The 23,615-nt window shown below is 38.2% G+C and overlaps 11 non-coding genes across 11 annotated transcripts; all 11 read right to left on the bottom strand.

Moving 5' to 3' along the window:
- Positions 1 to 951: 951 nt before the first annotated feature.
- On the bottom strand, positions 952 to 1,024 carry trnaf-gaa (transfer RNA phenylalanine (anticodon GAA)). Its single transcript has one exon. It is a non-coding gene; the product is annotated as a tRNA-Phe (tRNA).
- Positions 1,025 to 1,680: 656 nt separating this feature from the next.
- trnat-cgu (transfer RNA threonine (anticodon CGU)) lies at positions 1,681 to 1,752 on the bottom strand. Its single transcript has one exon. It is a non-coding gene; the product is annotated as a tRNA-Thr (tRNA).
- A 3,465-nt stretch (positions 1,753 to 5,217) lies between these two features.
- On the bottom strand, positions 5,218 to 5,290 carry trnaf-aaa (transfer RNA phenylalanine (anticodon AAA)). Its single transcript has one exon. It is a non-coding gene; the product is annotated as a tRNA-Phe (tRNA).
- A 1,150-nt stretch (positions 5,291 to 6,440) lies between these two features.
- On the bottom strand, positions 6,441 to 6,513 carry trnaf-gaa (transfer RNA phenylalanine (anticodon GAA)). The gene has a single exon. It is a non-coding gene; the product is annotated as a tRNA-Phe (tRNA).
- A 1,150-nt stretch (positions 6,514 to 7,663) lies between these two features.
- trnaf-gaa (transfer RNA phenylalanine (anticodon GAA)) lies at positions 7,664 to 7,736 on the bottom strand. Its single transcript has one exon. It is a non-coding gene; the product is annotated as a tRNA-Phe (tRNA).
- Positions 7,737 to 8,392: 656 nt separating this feature from the next.
- Positions 8,393 to 8,464, bottom strand: trnai-uau (transfer RNA isoleucine (anticodon UAU)). The gene has a single exon. It is a non-coding gene; the product is annotated as a tRNA-Ile (tRNA).
- A 1,645-nt stretch (positions 8,465 to 10,109) lies between these two features.
- trnaf-gaa (transfer RNA phenylalanine (anticodon GAA)) lies at positions 10,110 to 10,182 on the bottom strand. Its single transcript has one exon. It is a non-coding gene; the product is annotated as a tRNA-Phe (tRNA).
- An 8,455-nt stretch (positions 10,183 to 18,637) lies between these two features.
- Positions 18,638 to 18,710, bottom strand: trnaf-gaa (transfer RNA phenylalanine (anticodon GAA)). Its single transcript has one exon. It is a non-coding gene; the product is annotated as a tRNA-Phe (tRNA).
- A 1,150-nt stretch (positions 18,711 to 19,860) lies between these two features.
- trnaf-gaa (transfer RNA phenylalanine (anticodon GAA)) lies at positions 19,861 to 19,933 on the bottom strand. Its single transcript has one exon. It is a non-coding gene; the product is annotated as a tRNA-Phe (tRNA).
- A 1,150-nt stretch (positions 19,934 to 21,083) lies between these two features.
- Positions 21,084 to 21,156, bottom strand: trnaf-gaa (transfer RNA phenylalanine (anticodon GAA)). The gene has a single exon. It is a non-coding gene; the product is annotated as a tRNA-Phe (tRNA).
- A 1,150-nt stretch (positions 21,157 to 22,306) lies between these two features.
- trnaf-gaa (transfer RNA phenylalanine (anticodon GAA)) lies at positions 22,307 to 22,379 on the bottom strand. Its single transcript has one exon. It is a non-coding gene; the product is annotated as a tRNA-Phe (tRNA).
- Between the last annotated feature and the right edge of the window lie 1,236 nt (positions 22,380 to 23,615).

Below are 23,615 nucleotides of genomic sequence, written 5' to 3'. Positions count from 1 at the left end.
CACATACTTTTAGTTAGAATTTTTGTTGAAATTAGGCTAACCTTTTACTGACGACAGGTACGAAAATGAGCCTCAGTTAATCGGGAGTCTTCTTGCTAACAGACACAGGCTCTCAATGTGTAGTGGAACTTCTAGAAGCACTCAGATAAAATGACCTGTTATTTCATCCGCTGTCCATGAGTAAGTGTTAGTGAACACATCAAATTTGCACTTACCCTTCAGGATGACGCAATATTAATGTGGTCTAACTGACCCATTCATTCTTTATAATTGACATATTATATAAGTTATAGTATTGCTCACAAACACAATTTTAACACATTCTTTGAAAACAAAGTTCTGCTTTTATTTTGTTGAATCATAACTACGTAGGTATCATTTCTATTGCATAAAGGCTTTTAATGTAGCATTTTTAATTTGTGTTTTTCCTTCGCAGAATTGTCCACACTTAAAATTACTTAGCAGAGGATGGTTTCGATCCATCGACCTCTGGGTTATGGGCCCAGCACGCTTCCGCTGCGCCACTCTGCTATCTGGTGATTGGTGGCAGTCAGTTGTGAAAGACAAATTGGAATTCGTAACATATGATACGTTTAGTAAAACTTAACATATTGTACATTTTGCTCATTCGTAATGTATAGTACGTTTTGGAAATTCGTAACATCATACGAATTGTAATTCATAACATCTCATACGAAATGGATGATGGACATTCCCAAATAATACATACAATATGAAACGTAACATATCATACTAAATGGAGTATCTTCGATATACATACAGAATAATATGAAATGCTCTGACTACAGGTTGGGTCACAGAGAAAGAATGGAGGAGTTGAGGAGAGGATATTTTGTCCAACCGATATTTTCCCTTTGAACCTGTGTTTCAAACCTGCAACTCTCCGTTTTCCAGGCCAAATGTAGAAGAACTCTGGCAAAATTAATTTCCTGCCGAAACCCGGGATCGAACCAGGGACATTTAGATCTTCAGTCTAACGCTCTCCCAACTGAGCTATTTCGGCTGCTCTGCACTATTATAGCCAGGTGTGTTGTTGGCTGTCTGGTGTATTCAGTTGACTAGGATCAGGAATATTTTCTATTCATCTTTCTCCAACAGCGAGTGACAAATGCCCCACATGGATGGAATAATCACGCACACGTTCTTTTTCAAACTTCTAGAAAGACAATGCTTCCACCTGCTGGTCCCCTGACAAACTCACACATACTTTTAGTTAGAATTTTTGTTGAAATTAGGCTAACCTTTTACTGACGACAGGTACGAAAATGAGCCTCAGTTAATCGGGAGTCTTCTTGCTAACAGACACAGGCTCTCAATGTGTAGTGGAACTTCTAGAAGCACTCAGATAAAATGACCTGTTATTTCATCCGCTGTCCATGAGTAAGTGTTAGTGAACACATCAAATTTGCACTTACCCTTCAGGATGACGCAATATTAATGTGGTCTAACTGACCCATTCATTCTTTATAATTGACATATTATATAAGTTATAGTATTGCTCACAAACACAATTTTAACACATTCTTTGAAAACAAAGTTCTGCTTTTATTTTGTTGAATCATAACTACGTAGGTATCATTTCTATTGCATAAAGGCTTTTAATGTAGCATTTTTAATTTGTGTTTTTCCTTCGCAGAATTGTCCACACTTAAAAGTACTTAGCAGAGGATGGTTTCGATCCATCGACCTCTGGGTTACGGGCCCAGCACGCTTCCGCTGCGCCACTCTGCTATCTGGTGATTGGTGGCAGTCAGTTGTGAAAGACAAATTGGAATTCGTAACATATGATACGTTTAGTAAAATCTTAACATATTGTACATTTTGCTCATTCGTAATGTATAGTACGTTTTGGAAATTCGTAACATCATACGAATTGTAATTCATAACATCTCATACGAAATGGATGATGGACATTCCCAAATAATACATACAATATGAAACGTAACGTATCATACTAAATGGAGTATCTTCGATATACATACAGAATAATATGAAATGCTCTGACTACAGGTTGGGTCACAGAGAAAGAATGGAGGAGTTGAGGAGAGGATATTTTGTCCAACCGATATTTTCCCTTTGAACCTGTGTTTCAAACCTGCAACTCTCCGTTTTCCAGGCCAAATGTAGAAGAACTCTGGCAAAATTAATTTCCTGCCGAAACCCGGGATCGAACCAGGGACATTTTGATCTTCAGTCTAGCGCTCGCCCAACTGAGCTATTTGGGCTGCTCTGCACAATTATACCCAGGTGTGTGGTTGGCTTTCTGGTGTATTCAGTTGACTAGGATCAGGAATATTTTCTATTCATCTTTCTCCAACAGCGAGTGACAAATGCCCCACATGGATGGAATAATCACGCACATGTTCTTTTTCAAACTTCTAGAAAGACAATGCTTCCACCTGCTGGTCCCCTGACAAACTCACACATACTTTTAGTTAGAATTTTTGTTGAAATTAGGCTAACCTTTTACTGACGACAGGTACGAAAATGAGCCTCAGTTAATCGGGAGGCTTCTTGCTAACAGACACAGGCTCTCAATGTGTAGTGGAACTTCTAGAAGCACTCAGATAAAATGACCTGTTATTTCATCCGCTGTCCATGAGTAAGTGTTAGTGAACACATCAAATTTGCACTTACCCTTCAGGATGACGCAATATTAATGTGGTCTAACTGACCCATTCATTCTTTATAATTGATATATTATATAAGTTATAGTATTGCTCACAAAAACAATTTTAACACATTCTTTGAAAACAAAGTTCTGCATTTATTTTGTTGAATCATAACTACGTAGGTATCATTTCTATTGCATAAAGGCTTTTAATGTAACATTTTTAATTTGTGTTTTTCCTTCGCAGAATTGTCCACACTTAACTTCTACTGCCTCAGAAACCCGGATCCGGGAGCACCCCCCACCCCCCACACACTGTTTAGCATAGCTAGCATAGCTTCACAAGTAGATAGTAGCATCTAAATATCATTAAATCACAAGTCCAAGACACCAGATGAAAGATACAGATCTTGTGAATAAAGCCACCATTTCCGATTTTTAAAATGTTTTACAGGGAAGACACAATATGTAAAGATGTACATCTATTACCTAAAAACACATTAGCATAATCCACCATCTTTTATTTGTCCACCAACACCAGTAGCCATCACCAATTCGGCTAAACTAAGATATTTATAGCCCCTAACCAACAAAAAAACTCATTAGATGACAGTCTGATAACATATTTATGGTATGGGATAGGTTTTGTTAGAAAAAAGTGCATATTTCAGGTAGCTGCCATAGGTTACAATTGCACCCACCGTCACAAATGGACTAGAATAATTACAATGAGCAACGTGTTTACCTAACTACTAATCATCAAACATTTCGTAAAAATACACAGCATACACGAATCGAAAGACACAGATCCTGTGAATACAGACAATATTTCAGATTTTCTAAGTGTCTTACAGCGAAAACACAATAAATCGTTATATTAGCGTAGCACATAGCACATAGCAGCCCAGCATTGATTCTAGCCAAAGTGAGCGATAAAAGTCAACATCGCCAAAAGATATTAATTTTTTCACTAACCTTCTCAGAATTCTTCCGATGACACTCCTGTAACATCATTTTACAATATACATATACAGTTTGTTCGAAAAGGTGCATATTTAGCCATACAAAACCGTGGTTACACAATGAAAATAGTAGCAAAACAAGCCTGAAAATGTCGGTCGCCATCTTTCAGAGTGATCTGGTTTAATTAATAGCTAATCATATACTTGACTAAAAAATACAGGGTTTACAGGAATCGAAAGACAAATTAGTTCTTAATGCAACCGCTGATTTACATTTTTAAAATTATCCTTACTTTTCAATACAGGGTTCGCCAAGTGAAGCTATACCAAACAAAATGGCGAAATGTGCGTTTAAAATATTTCGACAGAAACACGATTTATCATATTAAATATTGCTTACTTTGAGGTGTTCTTCCATCAGATTCTTGGGCAATGTATCCTTTCTATGTTATAAACGTCTTTTGGTCGATAGATGTCCTCTGTCCTTCGAAATGTCCACCACCAACGACCGACACCCCAAAACGTGTCCAAAGTTTCAGAGTGCACAACAAATAAATTCCTCTAAAATCGCACTAAACGGATATAAATTGCTATAAAACGGTTCAAATTAACTACATTTTGATGTTTTTAACACCTAAAACGAGTGAAAACATGACCGGAGAAATATTGCTGGTTAGAAAACGATTTGGAACGAGGCAGGTCCGATGCCCTTCACGCTTCAGGCGCACGACGAGAAAGGGCGGTCTCTATACATTTTGGTCTTTTATACTGGCTGTGAATATCCCATCGATTCCATTGAAAGCGTGATGACGTACAGACACCCAGAGGAAGACGTAGGCAGTGTCGGTTTCTTCATAGCATTCACTGTCGCCTTAAAAACAGACCCCAGATCAGAGGTAAAAAAAATTGAAATCTGAACCCTGTCATGAAAAGTGCTGTAGAAATTGTTCTGTACAACTCAGAGACAAAATTTCAACTTCTATAGAAACTAGAAGGTGTTTTCTATCCAATAATAACAATAATATGCATATTGTACGATCAAGAATTTAGCACGAGGCAGTTTAATTTGGAGACACAAATATGCTAATGCGGAACAGCACCCCCTATAGTTCCAAGAGGTTAAAATTACTTAGCAGAGGATGGTTTCGATCCATCGACCTCTGGGTTATGGGCCCAGCACGCTTCCGCTGCGCCACTCTGCTATCTGGTGATTGGTGGCAGTCAGTTGTGAAAGACAAATTGGAATTCGTAACATATGATACGTTTAGTAAAATCTTAACATATTGTACATTTTGCTCATTCGTAATGTATAGTACGTTTTGGAAATTCGTAACATCATACGAATTGTAATTCATAACATCTCATACGAAATGGATGATGGACATTCCCAAATAATACATACAATATGAAACGTAACATATCATACTAAATGGAGTATCTTCGATATACATACAGAATAATATGAAATGCTCTGACTACAGGTTGGGTCACAGAGAAAGAATGGAGGAGTTGAGGAGAGGATATTTTGTCCAACCGATATTTTCCCTTTGAACCTGTGTTTCAAACCTGCAACTCTCCGTTTTCCAGGCCAAATGTAGAAGAACTCTGGCAAAATTAATTTCCTGCCGAAACCCGGGATCGAACCAGGGACATTTAGATCTTTAGTCTAACGCTCTCCCAACTGAGCTATTTCGGCTGCTCTGCAATATCATAGCCAGGTGTGTTGTTGGCTGTCTGGTGTATTCAGTTGACTAGGATCAGGAATATTTTCTATTCATCTTTCTCCAACAGCGAGTGACAAATGCCCCACATGGATGGAATAATCACGCACACGTTCTTTTTCAAACTTCTAGAAAGACAATGCTTCCACCTGCTGGTCCCCTGACAAACTCACACATACTTTTAGTTAGAATTTTTGTTGAAATTAGGCTAACCTTTTACTGACGACAGGTACGAAAATGAGCCTCAGTTAATCGGGAGTCTTCTTGCTAACAGACACAGGCTCTCAATGTGTAGTGGAACTTCTAGAAGCACTCAGATAAAATGACCTGTTATTTCATCCGCTGTCCATGAGTAAGTGGTAGTGAACACATCAAATTTGCACTTACCCTTCAGGATGACGCAATATTAATGTGGTCTAACTGACCCATTCATTCTTTATAATTGATATATTATATAAGTTATAGTATTGCTCACAAACACAATTTTAACACATTCTTTGAAAACAAGGTTCTGCTTTTATTTTGTTGAATCATAACTACGTAGGTATCATTTCTATTGCATAAAGGCTTTTAATGTAGCATTTTTAATTTGTGTTTTTCCTTCGCAGAATTGTCCACACTTAAAATTACTTAGCAGAGGATGGTTTCGATCCATCGACCTCTGGGTTATGGGCCCAGCACACTTCCGCTGCGCCACTCTGCTATCTGGTGATTGTTGGCAGTCAGTTGTGAAAGACAAATTGGAATTCGTAACATATCATACGTTTAGTAAAATCTTAACATATTGTACATTTTGCCCTATTCGTAATGTATAGTACGTTTTGGAAATTCGTAACATCATACGAATTGTAATTCATAACATCTCATACGAAATGGATGATGGACATTCCCAAATAATACATACAATATGAAACGTAACATATCATACTAAATGGAGTATCTTCGATATACATACAGAATAATATGAAATGCTCTGACTACAGGTTGGGTCACAGAGAAAGAATGGAGGAGTTGAGGAGAGGATATTTTGTCCAACCGATATTTTCCCTTTGAACCTGTGTTTCAAACCTGCAACTCTCCGTTTTCCAGGCCAAATGTAGAAGAACTCTGGCAAAATCAATTTCCTGCCGAAACCCGGGATCGAACCAGGGACATTTAGATCTTCAGTCTAACGCTCTCCCAACTGAGCTATTTCGGCTGCTCTGCACAATTATAGCCAGGTGTGTGGTTGGCTGTCTGGTGTATTCAGTTGACTAGGATCAGGAATATTTTCTATTCATCTTTCTCCAACAGCGAGTGACAAATGCCCCACATGGATGGAATAATCACGCACACGTTCTTTTTCAAACTTCTAGAAAGACAATGCTTCCACCTGCTGGTCCCCTGACAAACTCACACATACTTTTAGTTAGAATTTTTGTTGAAATTAGGCTAACCTTTTACTGACGACAGGTACGAAAATGAGCCTCAGTTAATCGGGAGTCTTCTTGCTAACAGACACAGGCTCTCAATGTGTAGTGGAACTTCTAGAAGCACTCAGATAAAATGACCTGTTATTTCATCCGCTGTCCATGAGTAAGTGTTAGTGAACACATCAAATTTGCACTTACCCTTCAGGATGACGCAATATTAATGTGGTCTAACTGACCCATTCATTCTTTATAATTGACATATTATATAAGTTATAGTATTGCTCACAAACACAATTTTAACACATTCTTTGAAAACAAAGTTCTGCTTTTATTTTGTTGAATCATAACTACGTAGGTATCATTTCTATTGCATAAAGGCTTTTAATGTACCATTTTTAATTTGTGTTTTTCCTTCGCAGAATTGTCCACACTTAAAATTACTTAGCAGAGGATGGTTTCGATCCATCGACCTCTGGGTTATGGGCCCAGCACACTTCCGCTGCGCCACTCTGCTATCTGGTGATTGTTGGCAGTCAGTTGTGAAAGACAAATTGGAATTCGTAACATATCATACGTTTAGTAAAATCTTAACATATTGTACATTTTGCCCTATTCGTAATGTATAGTACGTTTTGGAAATTCGTAACATCATACGAATTGTAATTCATAACATCTCATACGAAATGGATGATGGACATTCCCAAATAATACATACAATATGAAACGTAACATATCATACTAAATGGAGTATCTTCGATATACATACAGAATAATATGAAATGCTCTGACTACAGGTTGGGTCACAGAGAAAGAATGGAGGAGTTGAGGAGAGGATATTTTGTCCAACCGATATTTTCCCTTTGAACCTGTGTTTCAAACCTGCAACTCTCCGTTTTCCAGGCCAAATGTAGAAGAACTCTGGCAAAATCAATTTCCTGCCGAAACCCGGGATCGAACCAGGGACATTTAGATCTTCAGTCTAACGCTCTCCCAACTGAGCTATTTCGGCTGCTCTGCACAATTATAGCCAGGTGTGTGGTTGGCTGTCTGGTGTATTCAGTTGACTAGGATCAGGAATATTTTCTATTCATCTTTCTCCAACAGCGAGTGACAAATGCCCCACATGGATGGAATAATCACGCACACGTTCTTTTTCAAACTTCTAGAAAGACAATGCTTCCACCTGCTGGTCCCCTGACAAACTCACACATACTTTTAGTTAGAATTTTTGTTGAAATTAGGCTAACCTTTTACTGACGACAGGTACGAAAATGAGCCTCAGTTAATCGGGAGTCTTCTTGCTAACAGACACAGGCTCTCAATGTGTAGTGGAACTTCTAGAAGCACTCAGATAAAATGACCTGTTATTTCATCCGCTGTCCATGAGTAAGTGTTAGTGAACACATCAAATTTGCACTTACCCTTCAGGATGACGCAATATTAATGTGGTCTAACTGACCCATTCATTCTTTATAATTGACATATTATATAAGTTATAGTATTGCTCACAAACACAATTTTAACACATTCTTTGAAAACAAAGTTCTGCTTTTATTTTGTTGAATCATAACTACGTAGGTATCATTTCTATTGCATAAAGGCTTTTAATGTACCATTTTTAATTTGTGTTTTTCCTTCGCAGAATTGTCCACACTTAAAATTACTTAGCAGAGGATGGTTTTGATCCATCGACCTCTGGGTTATAGGCCCAGCACGCTTCCGCTGCGCCACTCTGCTATCTGGTGATTGGTGGCAGTCAGTTGTGAAAGACAAATTGGAATTCGTAACATATCATACGTTTAGTAAAATCATAACATATTGTACATTTTGCTCATTCGTAATGTATAGTACGTTTTGGAAATTCGTAACATCATACGAATTGTAATTCATAACATCTCATACGAAATGGATGATGGACATTCCCAAATAATACATACAATATGAAACGTAACGTATCATACTAAATGGAGTATGTTCGATATACATACAGAATAATATGAAATGCTCTGACTACAGGTTGGGTCACAGAGAAAGAATGGAGGAGTTGAGGAGAGGATATTTTGTCCAACCGATATTTTCCCTTTCGAACCTGTGTTTCAAACCTGCAACTCTCCGTTTTCCAGGCCAAATGTAGAAGAACTCTGGCAAAATTAACTTCCTGCCGAAACCCGGGATCGAACCAGGGACATTTAGATCTTCAGTCTAACGCTCTCCCAACTGAGCTATTTGGGCTGCTCTGAACAATTATACCCAGGTGTGTGGTTGGCTTTCTGGTGTATCCAGTTGACTAGGATCAGGAATATTTTCTATTCATCTTTCTCCAACAGCGAGTGACAAATGCCCCACATGGATGGAATAATCACGCACATGTTCTTTTTCAAACTTCTAGAAAGACAATGCTTCCACCTGCTGGTCCCCTGACAAACTCACACATACTTTTAGTTAGAATTTTTGTTGAAATTAGGCTAACCTTTTACTGACGACAGGTACGAAAATGAGCCTCAGTTAATCAGGAGGCTTCTTGCTAACAGACACAGGCTCTCAATGTGTAGTGGAACTTCTAGAAGCACTCAGATAAAATGACCTGTTATTTCATCCGCTGTCCATGAGTAAGTGGTAGTGAACACATCATATTTGCACTTACCCTTCAGGATGACGCAATATTAATGTGGTCTAACTGACCCATTCATTCTTTATAATTGATATATTTTATAAGTTATAGTATTGCTCACAAACACAATTTTAACACATTCTTTGAAAACAAGGTTCTGCTTTTATTTTGTTGAATCATAACTACGTAGGTATCATTTCTATTGCATAAAGGCTTTTAATGTAGCATTTTTAATTTGTGTTTTTCCTTCGCAGAATTGTCCACACTTAAAATTACTTAGCAGAGGATGGTTTCGATCCATCGACCTCTGGGGTATGGGCCGAGCACGCTTCCGCTGCGCCACTCTGCTATCTGGTGATTGTTGGCAGTCAGTTGTGAAAGACAAATTGGAATTCGTAACATATCATACGTTTAGTAAAATCTTAACATATTGTACATTTTGCCCTATTCGTAATGTATAGTACGTTTTGGAAATTCGTAACATCATACGAATTGTAATTCATAACATCTCATACGAAATGGATGATGGACATTCCCAAATAATACATACAATATGAAACGTAACATATCATACTAAATGGAGTATCTTCGATATACATACAGAATAATATGAAATGCTCTGACTACAGGTTGGGTCACAGAGAAAGAATGGAGGAGTTGAGGAGAGGATATTTTGTCCAACCGATATTTTCCCTTTGAACCTGTGTTTCAAACCTGCAACTCTCCGTTTTCCAGGCCAAATGTAGAAGAACTCTGGCAAAATCAATTTCCTGCCGAAACCCGGGATCGAACCAGGGACATTTAGATCTTCAGTCTAACGCTCTCCCAACTGAGCTATTTCGGCTGCTCTGCACAATTATAGCCAGGTGTGTGGTTGGCTGTCTGGTGTATTCAGTTGACTAGGATCAGGAATATTTTCTATTCATCTTTCTCCAACAGCGAGTGACAAATGCCCCACATGGATGGAATAATCACGCACACGTTCTTTTTCAAACTTCTAGAAAGACAATGCTTCCACCTGCTGGTCCCCTGACAAACTCACACATACTTTTAGTTAGAATTTTTGTTGAAATTAGGCTAACCTTTTACTGACGACAGGTACGAAAATGAGCCTCAGTTAATCGGGAGTCTTCTTGCTAACAGACACAGGCTCTCAATGTGTAGTGGAACTTCTAGAAGCACTCAGATAAAATGACCTGTTATTTCATCCGCTGTCCATGAGTAAGTGTTAGTGAACACATCAAATTTGCACTTACCCTTCAGGATGACGCAATATTAATGTGGTCTAACTGACCCATTCATTCTTTATAATTGACATATTATATAAGTTGTAGTATTGCTCACAAACACAATTTTAACACATTCTTTGAAAACAAAGTTCTGCTTTTATTTTGTTGAATCATAACTACGTAGGTATCATTTCTATTGCATAAAGGCTTTTAATGTACCATTTTTAATTTGTGTTTTTCCTTCGCAGAATTGTCCACACTTAAAATTACTTAGCAGAGGATGGTTTTGATCCATCGACCTCTGGGTTATGGGCCCAGCACGCTTCCGCTGCGCCACTCTGCTATCTGGTGATTGGTGGCAGTCAGTTGTGAAAGACAAATTGGAATTCGTAACATATCATACGTTTAGTAAAATCTTAACATATTGTACATTTTGCTCATTCGTAATGTATAGTACGTTTTGGAAATTCGTAACATCATACGAATTGTAATTCATAACATCTCATACGAAATGGATGATGGACATTCCCAAATAATACATACAATATGAAACGTAACGTATCATACTAAATGGAGTATCTTCGATATACATACAGAATAATATGAAATGCTCTGACTACAGGTTGGGTCACAGAGAAAGAATGGAGGAGTTGAGGAGAGGATATTTTGTCCAACCGATATTTTCCCTTTGAACCTGTGTTTCAAACCTGCAACTCTCCGTTTTCCAGGCCAAATGTAGAAGAACTCTGGCAAAATTAATTTCCTGCCGAAACCCGGGATCGAACCAGGGACATTTAGATCTTCAGTCTAACGCTCTCCCAACTGAGCTATTTGGGCTGCTCTGCACAATTATACCCAGGTGTGTGGTTGGCTTTCTGGTGTATTCAGTTGACTAGGATCAGGAATATTTTCTATTCATCTTTCTCCAACAGCGAGTGACAAATGCCCCACATGGATGGAATAATCACGCACATGTTCTTTTTCAAACTTCTAGAAAGACAATGCTTCCACCTGCTGGTCCCCTGACAAACTCACACATACTTTTAGTTAGAATTTTTGTTGAAATTAGGCTAACCTTTTACTGACGACAGGTACGAAAATGAGCCTCAGTTAATCGGGAGGCTTCTTGCTAACAGACACAGGCTCTCAATGTGTAGTGGAACTTCTAGAAGCACTCAGATAAAATGACCTGTTATTTCATCCGCTGTCCATGAGTAAGTGGTAGTGAACACATCAAATTTGCACTTACCCTTCAGGATGACGCAATATTAATGTGGTCTAACTGACCCATTCATTCTTTATAATTGATATATTATATAAGTTATAGTATTGCTCACAAACACAATTTTAACACATTCTTTGAAAACAAAGTTCTGCTTTTATTTTGTTGAATCATAACTACGTAGGTATCATTTCTATTGCATAAAGGCTTTTAATGTACCATTTTTAATTTGTGTTTTTCCTTCGCAGAATTGTCCACACTTAAAATTACTTAGCAGAGGATGGTTTCGATCCATCGACCTCTGGGTTATGGGCCCAGCACGCTTCCGCTGCACCACTCTGCTATCTGGTGATTGGTGGCAGTCAGTTGTGAAAGACAAATTGGAATTCGTAACATATCATACGTTTAGTAAAATCTTAACATATTGTACATTTTGCTCATTCGTAATGTATAGTACGTTTTGGAAATTCGTAACATCATACGAATTGTAATTCATAACATCTCATACGAAATGGATGATGGACATTCCCAAATAATACATACAATATGAAACGTAACATATCATACTAAATGGAGTATCTTCGATATACATTCAGAATAATGTGAAATGCTCTGACTACAGGTTGGGTCACAGAGAAAGAATGGAGGAGTTGAGGAGAGGATATTTTGTCCAACCGATATTTTCCCTTTGAACCTGTGTTTCAAACCTGCAACTCTCCGTTTTCCAGGCCAAATGTAGAAGAACTCTGGCAAAATTAATTTCCTGCCGAAACCCGGGATCGAACCAGGGACATTTAGATCTTCAGTCTAACGCTCTCCCAACTGAGCTATTTGGGCTGCTCTGCACAATTATACCCAGGTGTGTGGTTGGCTTTCTGGTGTATTCAGTTGACTAGGATCAGGAATATTTTCTATTCATCTTTCTCCAACAGCGAGTGACAAATGCCCCACATGGATGGAATAATCACGCACATGTTCTTTTTCAAACTTCTAGAAAGACAATGCTTCCACCTGCTGGTCCCCTGACAAACTCACACATACTTTTAGTTAGAATTTTTGTTGAAATTAGGCTAACCTTTTACTGACGACAGGTACGAAAATGAGCCTCAGTTAATCGGGAGGCTTCTTGCTAACAGACACAGGCTCTCAATGTGTAGTGGAACTTCTAGAAGCACTCAGATAAAATGACCTGTTATTTCATCCGCTGTCCATGAGTAAGTGGTAGTGAACACATCAAATTTGCACTTACCCTTCAGGATGACGCAATATTAATGTGGTCTAACTGACCCATTCATTCTTTATAATTGATATTTTATATAAGTTATAGTATTGCTCACAAACACAATTTTAACACATTCTTTGAAAACAAAGTTCTGCTTTTATTTTGTTGAATCATAACTACGTAGGTATCATTTCTATTGCATAAAGGCTTTTAATGTACCATTTTTAATTTGTGTTTATCCTTCGCAGAATTGTCCACACTTAAAATTACTTAGCAGAGGATGGTTTCGATCCATCGACCTCTGGGTTATGGGCCCAGCACGCTTCCGCTGCGCCACTCTGCTATCTGGTGATTGGTGGCAGTCAGTTGTGAAAGACAAATTGGAATTCGTAACATATCATACGTTTAGTAAAATCTTAACATAATGTACATTTTGCTCATTCGTAATGTATAGTACGTTTTGGAAATTCGTAACATCATACGAATTGTAATTCATAACATCTCATACGAAATGGATGATGGACATTCCCAAATAATACATACAATATGAAACGTAACATATCATACTAAATGGAGTATCTTCGATATACATTCAGAATAATGTGAAATGCTCTGACTACAGGTTGGGTCACAGAGAAAGAATGGAGGAGTTGAGCAGAGGATATTTTGTCCAACCGATATTTTCCCTTTGAACCTGTGTTTCAAACCTGCAACTCTCCGTTTTCCAGGCCAAATGTAGAAGAACTCTGGCAAAATTAATTTTCTGCTGAAACCCGGGATATTTAGATCTTCAGTCTAACGCTCTCCCAAATGAGCTATTTCGGCTGCTCTGCACAGTTATACCCAGGTGTGTGGTTGGCTTTCTGGTGTATTCAGTTGACTAGGATCAGGAATATTTTCTATTCATCTTTCTCCAACAGCGAGTGACAAATGCCCCACATGGATGGAATAATCACGCACACGTTCTTTTTCAAACTTCTAGAAAGACAATGCTTCCACCTGCTGGTCCCCTGACAAACTCACACATACTTTTAGTTGGAATTTTTGTTGAAATTAGGCTAACCTTTTACTGACGACAGGTACGAAAATGAGCCTCAGTTAATCGGGAGTCTTCTCGCTAACAGACACAGGCTCTCAATGTGTAGTGGAACTTCTAGAAGCACTCAGATAAAATGACCTGTTATTTCATCCGCTGTCCATGAGTAAGTGGTAGTGAACACATCAAATTTGCACTTACAATTCAGGATGACGCAATATTAATGTGGTCTAACTGACCCATTCATTCTTTATAATTGATATATTATATAAGTTATAGTATTGCTCACAAACACAATTTTAACACATTCTTTGAAAACAAAGTTCTGCTTTTATTTTGTTGAATCATAACTACGTAGGTATCATTTCTATTGCATAAAGGCTTTTAATGTACCATTTTTAATTTGTGTTTTTCCTTCGCAGAATTGTCCACACTTAAAATTACTTAGCAGAGGATGGTTTCGATCTATCGACCTCTGGGTTATGGGCCCAGCACGCTTCCGCTGCGCCACTCTGCTATCTGGTGATTGGTGGCAGTCAGTTGTGAAAGACAAATTGGAATTCGTAACATATCATACGTTTAGTAAAATCTTAACATATTGTACATTTTGCTCATTCGTAATGTATAGTACGTTTTGGAAATTCGTAACATCATACGAATTGTAATTCATAACATCTCATACGAAATGGATGATGGACATTCCCAAATAATACATACAATATGAAACGTAACGTATCATACTAAATGGAGTATCTTCGATATACATACAGAATAATATGAAATGCTCTGACTACAGGTTGGGTCACAGAGAAAGAATGGAGGAGTTGAGGAGAGGATATTTTCCCTTTGAACCTGTGTTTCAAACCTGCAACTCTCCGTTTTCCAGGCCAAATGTAGAAGAACTCTGGCAAAGTTAATTTCCTGCCGAAACCCGGGATCGAACCAGGGACATTTAGATCTTCAGTCTAACGCTCTCCCAACTGAGCTATTTGGGCTGCTCTGCACAATTATACCCAGGTGTGTGGTTGGCTTTCTGGTGTATTCAGTTGACTAGGATCAGGAATATTTTCTATTCATCTTTCTCCAACAGCGAGTGACAAATGCCCCACATGGATGGAATAATCACGCACATGTTCTTTTTCAAACTTCTAGAAAGACAATGCTTCCACCTGCTGGTCCCCTGACAAACTCACACATACTTTTAGTTAGAATTTTTGTTGAAATTAGGCTAACCTTTTACTGACGACAGGTACGAAAATGAGCCTCAGTTAATCGGGAGGCTTCTTGCTAACAGACACAGGCTCTCAATGTGTAGTGGAACTTCTAGAAGCACTCAGATAAAATGACCTGTTATTTCATCCGCTGTCCATGAGTAAGTGGTAGTGAACACATCAAATTTGCACTTACCCTTCAGGATGACGCAATATTAATGTGGTCTAACTGACCCATTCATTCTTTATAATTGATATATTATATAAGTTATAGTATTGCTCACAAACACAATTTTAACACATTCTTTGAAAACAAGGTTCTGCTTTTATTTTGTTGAATCATAACTACGTAGGTATCATTTCTATTGCATAAAGGCTTTTAATGTAGCATTTTTAATTTGTGTTTTTCCTTCGCAGAATTGTCCACACTTAAAAGTACTTAGCAGAGGATGGTTTCGATCCATCGACCTCTGGGTTATGGGCCCAGCACGCTTCCGCTGCGCCACTCTGCTATCTGGTGATTGGTGGCAGTCAGTTGTGAAAGACAAATTGGAATTCGTAACATATCATACGTTTAGTAAAATCTTAACATATTGTACATTTTGCCCTATTCGTAATGTATAGTACGTTTTGGAAATTCGTAACATCATACGAATTGTAATTCATAACATCTCATACGAAATGGATGATGGACATTCCCAAATAATACATACAATATGAAACGTAACATATCATACTAAATGGAGTATCTTCGATATACATACAGAATAATATGAAATGCTCTGACTACAGGTTGGGTCACAGAGAAAGAATGGAGGAGTTGAGGAGAGGATATTTTGTCCAACCGATATTTTCCCTTTGAACCTGTGTTTCAAACCTGCAACTCTCCGTTTTCCAGGCCAAATGTAGAAGAACTCTGGCAAAATCAATTTCCTGCCGAAACCCGGGATCGAACCAGGGACATTTAGATATTCAGTCTAACGCTCTCCCAACTGAGCTATTTGGGCTGCTCTGCACAATTATAGCCAGGTGTGTGGTTGGCTGTCTGGTGTATTCAGTTGACTAGGATCAGGAATATTTTCTATTCATCTTTCTCCAACAGCGAGTGACAAATGCCCCACATGGATGGAATAATCACGCACATGTTCTTTTTCAAACTTCTAGAAAGACAATGCTTCCACCTGCTGGTCCCCTGACAAACTCACACATACTTTTAGTTAGAATTTTTGTTGAAATTAGGCTAACCTTTTACTGACGACAGGTACGAAAATGAGCCTCAGTTAATCGGGAGGCTTCTTGCTAACAGACACAGGCTCTCAATGTGTAGTGGAACTTCTAGAAGCACTCAGATAAAATGACCTGTTATTTCATCCGCTGTCCATGAGTAAGTGGTAGTGAACACATCAAATTTGCACTTACCCTTCAGGATGACGCAATATTAATGTGGTCTAACTGACCCATTCATTCTTTATAATTGATATATTATATAAGTTATAGTATTGCTCACAAACACAATTTTAACACATTCTTTGAAAACAAAGTTCTGCTTTTATTTTGTTGAATCATAACTACGTAGGTATCATTTCTATTGCATAAAGGCTTTTAATGTAGCATTTTTAATTTGTGTTTTTCCTTCGCAGAATTGTCCACACTTAAAATTACTTAGCAGAGGATGGTTTCGATCCATCGACCTCTGGGTTATGGGCCCAGCACGCTTCCGCTGCGCCACTCTGCTATCTGGTGATTGGTGGCAGTCAGTTGTGAAAGACAAATTGGAATTCGTAACATATCATACGTTTAGTAAAATCTTAACATAATGTACATTTTGCTCATTCGTAATGTATAGTACGTTTTGGAAATTCGTAACATCATACGAATTGTAATTCATAACATCTCATACGAAATGGATGATGGACATTCCCAAATAATACATACAATATGAAACGTAACATATCATACTAAATGGAGTATCTTCGATATACATTCAGAATAATGTGAAATGCTCTGACTACAGGTTGGGTCACAGAGAAAGAATGGAGGAGTTGAGGAGAGGATATTTTGTCCAACCGATATTTTCCCTTTGAACCTGTGTTTCAAACCTGCAACTCTCCGTTTTCCAGGCCAAATGTAGAAGAACTCTGGCAAAATTAATTTTCTGCCGAAACCCGGGATCGAACCAGGGACATTTAGATCTTCAGTCTAACGCTCTCCCAAATGAGCTATTTCGGCTGCTCTGCACAGTTATACCCAGGTGTGTGGTTGGCTTTCTGGTGTATTCAGTTGACTAGGATCAGGAATATTTTCTATTCATCTTTCTCCAACAGCGAGTGACAAATGCCCCACATGGATGGAATAATCACGCACATGTTCTTTTTCAAACTTCTAGAAAGACAATGCTTCCACCTGCTGGTCCCCTGACAAACTCACACATACTTTTAGTTAGAATTTTTGTTGAAATTAGGCTAACCTTTTACTGACGACAGGTACGAAAATGAGCCTCAGTTAATCGGGAGGCTTCTTGCTAACAGACACAGGCTCTCAATGTGTAGTGGAACTTCTAGAAGCACTCAGATAAAATGACCTGTTATTTCATCCGCTGTCCATGAGTAAGTGGTAGTGAACACATCAAATTTGCACTTACCCTTCAGGATGACGCAATATTAATGTGGTCTAACTGACCCATTCATTCTTTATAATTGATATATTATATAAGTTATAGTATTGCTCACAAACACAATTTTAACACATTCTTTGAAAACAAGGTTCTGCTTTTATTTTGTTGAATCATAACTACGTAGGTATCATTTCTATTGCATAAAGGCTTTTAATGTAGCATTTTTAATTTGTGTTTTTCCTTCGCAGAATTGTCCACACTTAAAATTACTTAAAAGAGGATGGTTTCGATCCATCGACCTCTGGGTTATGGGCCCAGCACGCTTCCGCTGCGCCACTCTGCTATCTGGTGATTGGTGGCAGTCAGTTGTGAAAGACAAATTGGAATTCGTAACATATCATACGTTTAGTAAAATCTTAACATATTGTACATTTTGCCCTATTCGTAATGTATAGTACGTTTTGGAAATTCGTAACATCATACGAATTGTAATTCATAACATCTCATACGAAATGGATGATGGACATTCCCAAATAATACATACAATATGAAACGTAACATATCATACTAAATGGAGTATCTTCGATATACATACAGAATAATATGAAATGCTCTGACTACAGGTTGGGTCACAGAGAAAGAATGGAGGAGTTGAGGAGAGGATATTTTGTCCAACCGATATTTTCCCTTTGAACCTGTGTTTCAAACCTGCAACTCTCCGTTTTCCAGGCCAAATGTAGAAGAACTCTGGCAAAATCAATTTCCTGCCGAAACCCGGGATCGAACCAGGGACATTTAGATATTCAGTCTAACGCTCTCCCAACTGAGCTATTTCGGCTGCTCTGCACAATTATAGCCAGGTGTGTGGTTGGCTGTCTGGTGTATTCAGTTGACTAGGATCAGGAATATTTTCTATTCATCTTTCTCCAACAGCGAGTGACAAATGCCCCACATGGATGGAATAATCACGCACACGTTCTTTTTCAAACTTCTAGAAAGACAATGCTTCCACCTGCTGGTCCCCTGACAAACTCACACATACTTTTAGTTAGAATTTTTGTTGAAATTAGGCTAACCTTTTACTGACGACAGGTACGAAAATGAGCCTCAGTTAATCGGGAGGCTTCTTGCTAACAGACACAGGCTCTCAATGTGTAGTGGAACTTCTAGAAGCACTCAGATAAAATGACCTGTTATTTCATCCGCTGTCCATGAGTAAGTGTTAGTGAACACATCAAATTTGCACTTACCCTTCAGGATGACGCAATATTAATGTGGTCTAACTGACCCATTCATTCTTTATAATTGATATATTATATAAGTTATAGTATTGCTCACAAAAACAATTTTAACACATTCTTTGAAAACAAGGTTCTGCTTTTATTTTGTTGAATCATAACTACGTAGGTATCATTTCTATTGCATAAAGGCTTTTAATGTAGCATTTTTAATTTGTGTTTTTCCTTCGCAGAATTGTCCACACTTAAAATTACTTAGCAGAGGATGGTTTCGATCCATCGACCTCTGGGTTATGGGCCCAGCACGCTTCCGCTGCGTCACTCTGCTATCTGGTGATTGTTGGCAGTCAGTTGTGAAAGACAAATTGGAATTCGTAACATATCATACGTTTAGTAAAATCTTAACATATTGTACATTTTGCCCTATTCGTAATGTATAGTACGTTTTGGAAATTCGTAACATCATACGAATTGTAATTCATAACATCTCATACGAAATGGATGATGGACATTCCCAAATAATACATACAATATGAAACGTAACATATCATACTAAATGGAGTATCTTCGATATACATACAGAATAATATGAAATGCTCTGACTACAGGTTGGGTCACAGAGAAAGAATGGAGGAGTTGAGGAGAGGATATTTTGTCCAACCGATATTTTCCCTTTGAACCTGTGTTTCAAACCTGCAACTCTCCGTTTTCCAGGCCAAATGTAGAAGAACTCTGGCAAAATCAATTTCCTGCCGAAACCCGGGATCGAACCAGGGACATTTAGATATTCAGTCTAACGCTCTCCCAACTGAGCTATTTCGGCTGCTCTGCACAATTATAGCCAGGTGTGTGGTTGGCTGTCTGGTGTATTCAGTTGACTAGGATCAGGAATATTTTCTATTCATCTTTCTCCAACAGCGAGTGACAAATGCCCCACATGGATGGAATAATCACGCACACGTTCTTTTTCAAACTTCTAGAAAGACAATGCTTCCACCTGCTGGTCCCCTGAAAAACTCACACATACTTTTAGTTAGAATTTTTGTTGAAATTAGGCTAACCTTTTACTGACGACAGGTACGAAAATGAGCCTCAGTTAATCGGGAGGCTTCTTGCTAACAGACACAGGCTCTCAATGTGTAGTGGAACTTCTAGAAGCACTCAGATAAAATGACCTGTTATTTCATCCGCTGTCCATGAGTAAGTGGTAGTGAACACATCAAATTTGCACTTACCCTTCAGGATGACGCAATATTAATGTGGTCTAACTGACCCATTCATTCTTTATAATTGATATATTATATAAGTTATAGTATTGCTCACAAAAACAATTTTAACACATTCTTTGAAAACAAGGTTCTGCTTTTATTTTGTTGAATCATAACTACGTAGGTATCATTTCTATTGCATAAAGGCTTTTAATGTAGCATTTTTAATATGTGTTTTTCCTTCGCAGAATTGTCCACACTTAAAATTACTTAGCAGAGGATGGTTTCGATCCATCGACCTCTGGGTTATGGGCCCAGCACGCTTCCGCTGCGCCACTCTGCTATCTGGTGATTGTTGGCAGTCAGTTGTGAAAGACAAATTGGAATTCGTAACATATCATACGTTTAGTAAAATCTTAACATATTGTACATTTTGCCCTATTCGTAATGTATAGTACGTTTTGGAAATTCGTAACATCATACGAATTGTAATTCATAACATCTCATACGAAATGGATGATGGACATTCCCAAATAATACATACAATATGAAACGTAACATATCATACTAAATGGAGTATCTTCGATATACATACAGAATAATATGAAATGCTCTGACTACAGGTTGGGTCACAGAGAAAGAATGGAGGAGTTGAGGAGAGGATATTTTGTCCAACCGATATTTTCCCTTTGAACCTGTGTTTCAAACCTGCAACTCTCCGTTTTCCAGGCCAAATGTAGAAGAACTCTGGCAAAATCAATTTCCTGCCGAAACCCGGGATCGAACCAGGGACATTTAGATATTCAGTCTAACGCTCTCCCAACTGAGCTATTTCGGCTGCTCTGCACAATTATAGCCAGGTGTGTGGTTGGCTGTCTGGTGTATTCAGTTGACTAGGATCAGGAATATTTTCTATTCATCTTTCTCCAACAGCGAGTAACAAATGCCCCACATGGATGGAATAATCACGCACACGTTCTTTTTCAAACTTCTAGAAAGACAATGCTTCCACCTGCTGGTCCCCTGACAAACTCACACATACTTTTAGTTAGAATTTTTGTTGAAATTAGGCTAACCTTTTACTGACGACAGGTACGAAAATGAGCCTCAGTTAATCGGGAGGCTTCTTGCTAACAGACACAGGCTCTCAATGTGTAGTGGAACTTCTAGAAGCACTCAGATAAAATGACCTGTTATTTCATCCGCTGTCCATGAGTAAGTGTTAGTGAACACATCAAATTTGCACTTACCCTTCAGGATGACGCAATATTAATGTGGTCTAACTGACCCATTCATTCTTTATAATTGATATATTATATAAGTTATAGTATTGCTCACAAAAACAATTTTAACACATTCTTTGAAAACAAGGTTCTGCTTTTATTTTGTTGAATCATAACTACGTAGGTATCATTTCTATTGCATAAAGGCTTTTAATGTAGCATTTTTAATTTGTGTTTTTCCTTCGCAGAATTGTCCACACTTAAAATTACTTAGCAGAGGATGGTTTCGATCCATCGACCTCTGGGTTATGGGCCCAGCACGCTTCCGCTGCGCCACTCTGCTATCTGGTGATTGTTGGCAGTCAGTTGTGAAAGACAAATTGGAATTCGTAACATATCACACGTTTAGTAAAATCTTAACATATTGTACATTTTGCCCTATTCGTAATGTATAGTACGTTTTGGAAATTCGTAACATCATACGAATTGTAATTCATAACATCTCATACGAAATGGATGATGGACATTCCCAAATAATACATACAATATGAAACGTAACATATCATACTAAATGGAGTATCTTCGATATACATACAGAATAATATGAAATGCTCTGACTACAGGTTGGGTCACAGAGAAAGAATGGAGGAGTTGAGGAGAGGATATTTTGTCCAACCGATATTTTCCCTTTGAACCTGTGTTTCAAACCTGCAACTCTCCGTTTTCCAGGCCAAATGTAGAAGAACTCTGGCAAAATCAATTTCCTGCCGAAACCCGGGATCGAACCAGGGACATTTAGATATTCAGTCTAACGCTCTCCCAACTGAGCTATTTCGGCTGCTCTGCACAATTATAGCCAGGTGTGTGGTTGGCTGTCTGGTGTATTCAGTTGACTAGGATCAGGAATATTTTCTATTCATCTTTCTCCAACAGCGAGTGACAAATGCCCCACATGGATGGAATAATCACGCACACGTTCTTTTTCAAACTTCTAGAAAGACAATGCTTCCACCTGCTGGTCCCCTGACAAACTCACACATACTTTTAGTTAGAATTTTTGTTGAAATTAGGCTAACCTTTTACTGACGACAGGTACGAAAATGAGCCTCAGTTAATCGGGAGGCTTCTTGCTAACAGACACAGGCTCTCAATGTGTAGTGGAACTTCTAGAAGCACTCAGATAAAATGACCTGTTATTTCATCCGCTGTCCATGAGTAAGTGGTAGTGAACACATCAAATTTGCACTTACCCTTCAGGATGACGCAATATTAATGTGGTCTAACTGACCCATTCATTCTTTATAATTGATATATTATATAAGTTATAGTATTGCTCACAAAAACAATTTTAACACATTCTTTGAAAACAAGGTTCTGCTTTTATTTTGTTGAATCATAACTACGTAGGTATCATTTCTATTGCATAAAGGCTTTTAATGTAGCATTTTTAATATGTGTTTTTCCTTCGCAGAATTGTCCACACTTAAAATTACTTAGCAGAGGATGGTTTCGATCCATCGACCTCTGGGTTATGGGCCTAGCACGCTTCCGCTGCGCCACTCTGCTATCTGGTGATTGTTGGCAGTCAGTTGTGAAAGACAAATTGGAATTCGTAACATATCATACGTTTAGTAAAATCTTAACATATTGTACATTTTGCCCTATTCGTAATGTATAGTACGTTTTGGAAATTCGTAACATCATACGAATTGTAATTCATAACATCTCATACGAAATGGATGATGGACATTCCCAAATAATACATACAATATGAAACGTAACATATCATACTAAATGGAGTATCTTCGATATACATACAGAATAATATGAAATGCTCTGACTACAGGTTGGGTCACAGAGAAAGAATGGAGGAGTTGAGGAGAGGATATTTTGTCCAACCGATATTTTCCCTTTGAACCTGTGTTTCAAACCTGCAACTCTCCGTTTTCCAGGCCAAATGTAGAAGAACTCTGGCAAAATCAATTTCCTGCCGAAACCCGGGATCGAAACAGGGACATTTAGATATTCAGTCTAACGCTCTCCCAACTGAGCTATTTCGGCTGCTCTGCGCAAT

Source organism: Salvelinus fontinalis, chromosome 4 (genome assembly GCF_029448725.1).
Source record: "Salvelinus fontinalis isolate EN_2023a chromosome 4, ASM2944872v1, whole genome shotgun sequence".
NCBI classification, from domain to species: Eukaryota; Metazoa; Chordata; class Actinopteri; order Salmoniformes; family Salmonidae; genus Salvelinus; species Salvelinus fontinalis.
Note: the sequence above shows the minus strand (reverse complement) of the source record. Positions and strands in the feature narration are given on the sequence as shown.